Below are 10,497 nucleotides of genomic sequence, written 5' to 3'. Positions count from 1 at the left end.
GGGTGTATACACTATTTATTCGTTACAAAATTCTTAAACATGTACAGCAACGATCGTCTGCAATTCTACTAATCGGCATATATAAATTTGCCAAGCCTTACGGGAAATAGTGGCTTTAGCTAAAACTGCACAACTTGATTCATGTTGTGGTTGTCTCGAAGTTGATAGGAAAGTACCCTGTTGTTGTTACTGTGGTCTTCAGTCCGAAGATTACTTTGATGAGGCTCTTCACGCTACTCTACAGGGTGAAAAGTATTTAAACCGACAAACTCTGGGAGGTTGTAGGGGACATCAAAACAAATACACTCCTGGAAATTGAAATAAGAACACCGTGAGTTCATTGTCCCAGGAAGGGGAAACTTTATTGACACATTCCTGGGGTCAGATACATCACATGATCACACTGACAGAACCACAGGCACATAGACACAGGCAACAGAGCATGCACAATGTCGGCACTAGTACAGTGTATATCCACCTTTCGCAGCAATGCAGGCTGCTATTCTCCCATGGAGACGATCGTAAAGATGCTGGATGTAGTCCTGTGGAACGGCGTACCATGCCATTTCCACCTGGCGCCTCAGTTGGACCAGCGTTCGTGCTGGACGTGCAGACCGCGTGAGACGACGCTTCATACAGTCCCAAACATGCTCAATGGGGGACAGATCCGGAGATCTTGCTGGCCAGGTTAGTTGACTTACACCTTCTAGAGCACGTTGGGTGGCACGGGATACCTGCGGACGTGCATTGTCCTGTTGGAACAGCAAGTTCCCTTGCCGGTCTAGGAATGGTAGAACGATGGGTTGGATGACGGTTTGGATGTACCGTGCACTATTCAGTGTCCCCTCGACGATCACCAGAGGTGTACGGCCAGTGCAGGAGATCGCTCCCCACACCATGATGCCGGGTGTTGGCCCTGTGTGCCTCGGTCGAATGCAGTCCTGATTGTGGCGCTCACCTGCACGGCGCCAAACACGCATACGACCATCATTGGCACCAAGGCAGAAGCGACTCTCATTGCTGAAGACGACACGTCTCCATTTGTCCCTCCATTCACGCCTGTCGCGACACCACTGGAGGCGGGCTGCACGATGTTGGGGCGTGAGCGGAAGACGGCCTAACGGTGTGCGGGACCGTAGCCCAGCTTCGTGGAGACGGTTGCGAATGGTCCTCGCCGATACCCCAGGAGCAACAGTGTCCCTAATTTGCTGGGAAGTGGCGGTGCGGTCCCCTACGGCACTGCGTAGGATCCTTCAGTCTTGGCGTGCATCCGTGCGTCGCTGCGGTCCGGTCCCAGGTCGACGGGCACGTGCACCTTCCTCCGACCACTGGCGACAACATCGATGTACTGTGGAGACTGGCTGACACTGACGGCGGCGGTGCACAAATGCTGCGCAGCTAGAGCCATTCGACGGCCAACACCGCGGTTCCTGGTGTGTCCTCTGTGCCGTGCGAGTGATCATTGCTTGTACACCCCTCTCGCAGTGTCCGGAGCAAGTATGGTGGGTCTGACACACCGGTGTCAATGTGTTCTTTTTTCCATTTCCAGGAGTGTATTTTTCCCTAATGTCATTTTTTCCTATGAGGATTATTTAAACCGGTGTAGGCCGTATTACGCTCTTCAGTTGCTGAAGGCCCATTACGACCTTCAGTTGTTAGAGGGCGTATTACACTCTTCAGCTGTAGGCAACTGCTGTCTACCAGTGTAGCAGTTCATTGTCTCTGTTTACTAATACACCTGCAGTGAGTTCACTGATACGGTTGGCGCGTACTATGCAGCGCACTCCAACGGACGAGCTGCACAGCGGGTTTATCAACAACAATATCCTAACGCCGTATCCCACATCATACTACCTTTGCTGCTGTGTACCGACGTCTGCGTGAGGCCGGGCCATTTAGCAGATTACCTGGACAGGGACGCCGCCACACGGTAAGAACCCTGCAATTTGAGGAAGCTTTTTTATAGCATGTGGAGCGGATCCTTCAACAGCACTTATGCAATTGCACGTAACAAGGGGACTAATCAGACGAACGTAAGAACTGTACTTCGAGAGTAGTTGTTACGTCCGTTTCACTAACAGCGTGTCCGCAACCTGGAACCAGTTGACTATCCACCCAGAGCACAGTTTTCGCAGTGGTACCTGGAACAGTGGGAAATGCATCCTACATTTCCATCCTCTTTGTTGATTACCGATGGAGTCTTCAGGATGCACAATTCGCATGGTTGGAGTGAGGATAACCCATATGCCACAGTTACTGGAAGACGTCCCGCTCCCTACAAGACAACGCATGTGGTTCCAACATGACGGGGCGCCGGCACATTTCGGTCGTCGTGTGCGTCGATTCCTGGACCGACGGTTCCCAGAAACGTGGATTGGCAGAGGTGGTTCTGTACCATGGCCTGCTTGATCCCGAGATATGTCCCCTCTGGACTTCTTTGTGTGGGGAGAGATGCGCAACCTTGTTTATGCAACTCCTGTTGCATCAGATGAGGATCTGGTTGCCCGGATAGTAGCAGCAGCAGGAACAATTCAGGATACTCCTGGGGTTTTTGCTCGTGTCAGACAGAACATGATCTGACGGTGTAAAATTTATTTACGTGTCAATGGAGGCATTTTTGAAAATCTACTGTAATTGAAATTGGGCTGTGTTAATGTGTTGTCTCTTGGTCATAAGAAAATGGAAAAGTGTTTGTTGGTTTAATTAATTTGCCACCATAGACATCTTCAAAAAAATGTTTCAAATGGCTCTGAGCACTATGGGACTCAACTGCTGTGGTCATTAGTACCCTAGAACTTAGAACTACTTAAACCTAACTAACCTAGGGACACCACACACGTCCATGCCCGAGGCAGGATTCGAACCTGCGACCGTAGCAGTCGTACGGTTCCGGACTGCCCACCTAGAACCGCGAAACCACCGCGGCCGGCGAGACATCTTCCTCTACCGGTTAAATACGCCCCATAGGAAAAAAAGACACTAGGGAAAAATATTTGTTTTGATGTCCCCTACAACCTCCCAGAGTTTGTATGTTTAAATACTTTTCACCGTGTATATTGTGCAAACCTCTACATCTACGGCAACCATATGAACCCGCTTGCAGCACCCGTCTCTTTGCATCTCTCTACAAATTTTGAAGGTTCCTTAATGTCTTAGAATGTGTGCCATGAACCGATCTCTATTTTTAGTTTTTAGTTGAGTTATACCACAATTTTCCTTTTCCTCCTAACTCTACTCAGTACCTCCTTATTAGACCTGGGATCTACCCATATAACCCTCAGCACTTTTCTGTGGCAGCACATTTCAAACTTCTCTATTCTCTTCTTCTCTACACTGCTTATTGTCCACGCTTCACTTCCGTACAAAGCAACACACCAGACAAATGCCTTCAGGAAAGACTTCCTAACACTTAAATTTAATTTTAAATTGCTACACCACGAAGATGATGTGCAACAGACGCGGAATTTAACCGACAGGAAGAAGATGCTGTGATATGCAAATAATTAGCTTTTCAGACCATTCACCCACGGTTGGCGTCGGTGGTGACACCTACAACGTGCTGACATGAGGAACGTCTCTAACCGATGTCTCATACACAAACAGCAGTTGACCGGCGTTGCCTGGTGAAACGTTGTTGTGATGCCTCGTGTCAGGAGGAGAAATGCGTACCATCACGTTTCCGACTTTGATTAAGGTTGGTTTGTAGCCATCGTGATTGCTGCTCGCGTTGGTCGAGATCCGATGACTGTTAGCAGAATATGGAATTGGTGGGTTCAAAAGAGTAATACCGAACGGCGTACTGGATCCTAACGGCCTCGTATCGCTAGCAGTCGAGATGACAGGCATCTTATCCGCATGGCTGTACCGGATCGTGCAGCCACGTCTCGATCCCTGAGTCAATAGATGGGGACGTTTGAAAGACAACAACCATCTGCACGAACAGTTCGACGACTTTTGCAGCAGCATGGACTATCAGCTCGGAGACCATGGCTGCGATTACCCTTGACGCTGTGCTACGGTCGCAGGTTCGAATCCTGCCTCGGGCATGGATGTGTGTGATGTCCTTAGGTTAGTTAGGTTTAAGTAGTTCTAAGTTCTAGGGGACTGATGACCACAGCAGTTGAGTCCCATAGTGCTCAGAGCCATTTCAACCATTTGAACCCTTGACGCTGCATCACAGACAGGAGCGCCTTCGGATGAATCCAGGTTCTGTTTACAGCATCATGATGGTCGCATCCGTGTTTGGCGACATCGCGGTGAACGCACATTGGAACCGTTTATTCGCCATCGCCGTGCTGGCGTATCACCCGACGTGACGGTATGGGGTACCATTGGTTACACGTCTCGGTCACTTCTTGTTCGCATTGACGGCACTCTGAACAGTAGACGTTACATTTCAGATGTGTTACGACCTGTGGCTCTACCATTCATTCGATCCCTGCGAAACCCTACATTTCAGCAGGATAATGCACGACCGCATGTTGCAGGTCCTGTACCGGACTTTCTGGATACAGAAAATGTTCGACTGCTGCCCTGGCCAGCACATTCTCCAGAGCTCCCACCAATTGAAAACGTCTGGTCAATGGTAGCCGAGCAACTGGCTCGTCACAATACGCCAATCACCACTCTTGATGAACTGTGGTATCGTATTGAAGCTGCATTGGCAGCTGTACCTATACTCGCCATCCAAGCTCTGTTTGACTCAATGCCCAGGCGTATCAAGGCCGTTATTACGGCCAGAGGTGGTTGTTCTGGGTACTGATTTCTCAGGATCTATGCACCCAAATTGCGTGAAAATGTAATCACATGTCAGTTCTTGTATAATATATTTGTCCAATGAATACCGGTTTATCATTTGCATTTTTTCTTGGTATAGCAATTTCAATGGCCAGTAGTGTATATTCGAGGTGAACAAATTTCTCTTCGTCAGGAACGTGCTTCTAGTCAGGGCCATTCTGTATTTCATATCCTCTCCCTGGGCAGTCACAAGTTATTTTACTGCCCAAATAACAAAACTGGTATATAAATTCCAGTGTTTCATTTTGTATTCTAATTCCCCCAGGATCACCTGATTTAATTCGACTACATTCCATTGCCTTGCTTTGCTTTTGTTGATGTTCATCTTAAATCCTTTGAAGACACTGTCCATTCCGTGCAACTGCATTGTCAAGTCCTCTTCTGTCTCTGGTAAAATAATTACAATGACATCGCCAAATCACAAACTTTTCATTTCTTCTCCCTGAAATTTAATTCAGTCTCGAAATTTCTCATTGGTTTGTTTCACAGCTTCTCAGTGTACAGACTGAATAACATTGGGATAGGCTACAAACCTGCTACACTCCATTTTCTGCCATTGCTACTATTACAAGCACTTCGACTCTTATAACTACAGTCTGATTTGTGTGCAAGTTACATCTAACCTTTCACCCTCTGTATTTTACGCCTGCTACGTTCAGAAGGGAGAACCGATACAGGTACTCAGGGTACCCTCCGCCACACACCGTCGGGTGGCTTGCGGAGTGTGGATGTAGATGTAGATGTAGGTAGAAATCTAGAGTGTGTGTGTTATTGTTGTGGTCTTCAGTCCTGAGACTGGTTTGATGCAGCTCTCCATGCTACTCTATCCTGTGCAAGTTGCCAGTTGGGAAGATCGACAGGACTAGTTACAACCAGTTAAAAATGCATACTACGTGCAATCGATAGCTATTTTAACTTATTCGGACATTTCACCGCGGTAACATAAGGCGATACCTAATGAACGATGTGTTGAAGCCAACTGCGCGTAAGTCTTGAAGGGTTACTCAGCTAATTACACGCGTCCAACTGTTCCCATGAGATACTTCACAGTGTTGTATAGCAAACGCATACACTATTCTTACGGCTGACGTTCCATACGAGGTAAGCACTTGAAATCGGTGTTTTAAGGTGCGCACATTGCACAGGCACAGTAGCGTTTGAATAATAACACGCACACCATGTTTAATTGCTAAAACGGTTTGTACAATGACCAATACATTCATCCACCTTCTAGCACAGCTACCCCTCGTCTGACGACCCACTGCGCCCAGTTCTGCGTGCCTCAACACAACTACAGCCTACTGTTGGCTGTTACATTGCAGGTCTGGCTTCCACTGCTCTCTTTCGAGTTAGCACTGTTCTAGTAACATCTATGCTTTCTTATGGATAAATGATTACACATCTGAAACGATAATTAAATGAACACCCTAGGTGCAAACAGGCGTTGATGAACTTCATTAGGTGTTGTTGTTGTTGTGGCCTTCAGTCCTGAGACTGGTTTGATGCAGCTCTCCATGCTACCCTATCCTGTGCAAGTTGCCAGTACCTACTGCAACCTACATCCTTCTGAATCTGCTTAGTGTATTCATCTCTTCGTTTCCCTCTACGATTTTTACCCTCCACGCTGCCCTCCAATATTAAATTGGTGATCCCTTGATGCCTCAGAACATGTCCTACCAACCGATCCCTTCTTCTTGTCAAGTTGTGCCACAAACTTCTCTTCTCCCCAATCCTATTCAGTACTTCCTCATTAGTTATGTGATCTACCCATCTAATCTTCAGCATTCTTCTGTAGCACCACATTTCGAAAGCTTCTATTCTCTTCTTGTCCAAACTATTTATCGTCCACGTTTCAGTTCCATACATGGCTACACTCCATACAAATACTTTCAGAAACGACTTCCTGACACTCAAATCTACATTCGATGTTGACAAATTTCTCTTATTCAGAAACGCTTTCCTTGCCATTGCCAGTGTGTGTTCCAGTCAACATTGTCAAAAGCTTTTTCCGAATCTAGAAATGTTGTAAAGGTAGCTTTGCCTGTTCTGAACCTTTCTTCTAAGATACGTCTTAGCGTCAGCATTGCCTCGGGTGCTCCTGTACTTCTCCAGAACCCAAACCGATCTTCCTCGATGACGGCTTCTACCAGTTTTTCCATTCTTCTGTAAATAATTCGTGTCTGTATTTTGTAACCACTACATATTAAACTGATAGTTCGGTAATACTCACACCTGTCAGCCCCTGCTTTCTTTTGAACTGGAACTATACCGCCCTGTCATATTAATGTGACCATCTGCAAGAAGTCTGAAAACAATCTTTTGCAAAGCGGGCCGCTGCGAGATGTGCATGAAGAGAGTCAATGAGGTTCTGGAAGGTGCCGACACAGATGCAGAGGCATGTCGACTCTAGAGCCGTGGTCAGCTACGCTAGGATTTTCGGTTGAGGATCCATGGCGCGAACAGACTAATCTAGGTGGTCCCATAGATTCTCGACTAACTTTAAATGCGGGCAGTTTGGTGGCGAGAAGAGTACGGTAGACTCATTCTGGCGCTCTTCAAACCACGCACGTCCACTGCCACTGTGTGACACGTTGCATTGTGCTGCTGGTAGATGCTGCACATGGAGGTGGGCGTGGTTCCCAAGGATAGATGCAAACTTATTTGATCCACTGCGTCTTGCAGAAAGACAAGACCACCCAGGGAATGTCACGAAAACATTCCCCACGTCATAACGGTTGCAGAGTGTTTGCTTTTAGACGTTTCGCGCCATACACGCCAATAGCCATCTCTCCAGTGGAGATTCATCTGAAAAGACCATTTGTCGCCATTCAGTGGGAGTCTACTTGAGTTTTTTTTTTTTTTTTGGTCATCAGTCAACTGACTGGTTTGATACGGCCCGCCACGAATTCCTTTCCTGTGCTAACCTCTTCATCTCCGAGTAGCACTTGCAACATACGTCCTCAATTATTCGCTTGACGTATTCCAATCTCTGTCTTCCTCTACAGTTTTTGCCCTCTACAGCTCCCTCTAGTACCATGGAAGTCATTCCCTCATGTCTTAGCAGATGTCCTATCATTCTGTCCCTTCTCCTTATCAGTGTTTTCCACATATTCCTTTCCTCTCCGATTCTGAGTAAAACCTCCTCATTCCTTACCTCATCAGTCCACCTAATTTTCAAGATTCGTCTATAGCACCACATCTCAAATGCTTCGATTCTCTTCTGTTCCGATTTTCCCACAGTCCATGTTTCACTACCACACAATGCTGTACTCCAGACGTACATCGTCAGAAATTTCTTCCTCAAATTAAGGCCGGTATTTGATATTAGTAGACTTCTCTTGGCCAGAAATTCCTTTTTTACCACAGCGAGTCTGCTTTTGATGTCCTCCTTGCTCCGTCCGTCATTGGTTGTTTTACTGCCTAGGGAGCAGAATTCCTTAAGTTCATTGACTTCGTGACCATCAATCCTGATGTTAAGTTTCTCGCTGTTCTCATTTCTACTACTTCTCATTACCTTCGTCTTTCTCCGATTTACTTTCAAACCATACTGTGTACTCATTAGACTGTTCATTCCGTTCAGCAGATCATTTAATTCTTCTTCACTTTCACTCAGGATAGTAATGTCATCAGCGAATCGTATCATTGATATCCTTTCACCTTGTATTTTAATTCCACTCCGGGGCGAAAGGCTACAGCCTTGTCTTACACGCTTCTTAATACGAGCACTTCGTTCTTGATCGTTCACTCTTATTATTCCCTCTTGGTTGTTGTACATATTGTATATGACCCGTCTCTCCCTAAAGCTTACCCTAACTTTTTTTCAGAATCTCGAACAGCTTGCGCCATTTTATATTGTCGAACGCTTTTTCCAGGTCGACAAATCCTATGAACGTGGCTTGATTTCTCTTTAGCCTTGCTTCCATTATTAGCCGCAACGTCAGAATTGCCTCTCTCGTGCCTTTACTTTTCCTAAAGCCAAACTGATCGTCACCTAGCGCGTTATCAATTTTCTTTTCCATTCTTCTGTATGTTATTCTTGTAAGCAGCTTCGATGCATGAGCTGTTAAGCTGATTGTGCGATAATTCTCGCACTTGTCAGCTCTTGCCGTCTTCGGAATTGTGTGGATGATGCTTTTCCGAAAGTCAGATGGTATGTCGCCAGACTCATATTCAACACACCAACGTGAATAGTCGTTTTGTTGCCACTTCCCCTAATGATTTTAGAAATTCTGATGGAATGTTATCTATCCCTTCTGCCTTATTTGAGCGTAAGTCCTCCAAAGCTCTTTTAAATTCCGATTCTAATACTGGATCCCCAGTCTCTTCTAAATCGACTCCTGTTTCTTCTTCTATCACATCAGACAAATCTTCACCCTCATAGAGGCTTTCAATGTATTCTTTCCACCTATCTGTTCTCTCCTCTGCATTTAACAGTGGAATTCCCGTTGCACTATTAATGTTACCACCGTTGCTTTTAATGTCACCAAAGGTTGTTTTGACTTCCCTGTATGCTGAGTCTGTCCTTCCGACAATCATATCTTTTTCGATGTCTTCACATTTTTCCTGCAGCCATTTCGTCTTAGCTTCCCTGCACTTCCTATTTATTTCATTCCTCAGCGACTTGTACTTCTGTATTCCTGATTTTCTCGGAACTTCCTCCTTTCATCAATCAACTGAAGTATTTCTTCTGTTACCCATGGTTTCTTCGCAGCTACCTTCTTTGTACCTATGTTTTCCTACCCAACTTCTGTGATGACCCTTTTTAGAGATGTCCATTCCTCTTCAACTGTGCTGCCTACTGCGCTATTCCTTATTGCTGTATCTATAGCGTTAGAGAACTTCAAACGTATTTCGTCATTCCTTAGAACTTCCGTATCTCACTTCTTTGCGTATTGATTCTTCCTGACTAATGTCTTGAACTTCAGCCTACTCTTAATCACTACTATATTGTGATCTGAGTCTATATCTGCTCCTGGGTACGCCTTACAATCCAGTATCTGATTTCGGAATCTCTGTCTGACCATGATGTAATCTAATTGAAATCTTCCCGTATCTCCCGGCCTTTTCCAAGTATACCTCCTCCTCTTATGATTATTGAACAGGGTATTCGCTATTACTAGCTGAAACTTGTTACAGAACTCAATTAGTCTTTCTCCTCTTTCATTCCTTGTCCCAAGCCCATATTCTCCTGTAACCTTTTCTTCTACTCCTTCCCCTACAGCTGCATTCCAGTCGCCCATGACTATTAGATTTTCGTCCCCCTTTACATACTGCATTACCCTTTCAATATCCTCATACACTTTCTCTATCTGTTCATCTTCAGCTTCCGACGTCGGCATGTATACCTGAACTATCATTGTCGGTGTTGGTCTGCTGTCGATTCTGATTAGAACAACCCGGTCACTGAACTGTTCACAGTAACACACCCTCTGCCCTACCTTCCTATTCATAACGAATCCTGCACCTGTTATACCATTTTCTGCTGCTGTTGATATTACCCAATACTCATCTGACCAGAAATCCTTGACTTCCTTCCACTTCACTTCACTGACCCCTACTAGATCTAGATTGAGTCCTTGCATTTCCCTTTTCAGATTTTCTAGCTTCCCTACCACGTTCAGGCTTCTGACATTCCACGCCCCGACTCGTAGATCATTATCCTTTCGTTAATCATTCAATCTTTTTCTCATGGTAACCTCC

The 10,497-nt window shown here is 45.8% G+C and overlaps 1 protein-coding gene across 1 annotated transcript in view; it reads right to left on the bottom strand.

Moving 5' to 3' along the window:
• The window catches only part of LOC126355804 (facilitated trehalose transporter Tret1-like), a 113,531-nt gene that overhangs the window by 3,807 nt on the left and 99,227 nt on the right, over nt 1-10,497 (bottom strand). The gene's annotated exons all lie outside the window — the stretch shown is intronic.

The sequence above is a fragment of the Schistocerca gregaria genome, chromosome 3 (assembly GCF_023897955.1).
Source record: "Schistocerca gregaria isolate iqSchGreg1 chromosome 3, iqSchGreg1.2, whole genome shotgun sequence".
In the NCBI taxonomy this organism is placed as follows: domain Eukaryota; kingdom Metazoa; phylum Arthropoda; class Insecta; order Orthoptera; family Acrididae; genus Schistocerca; species Schistocerca gregaria.
This window is presented reverse-complemented; position numbering and strand designations above follow the sequence as displayed.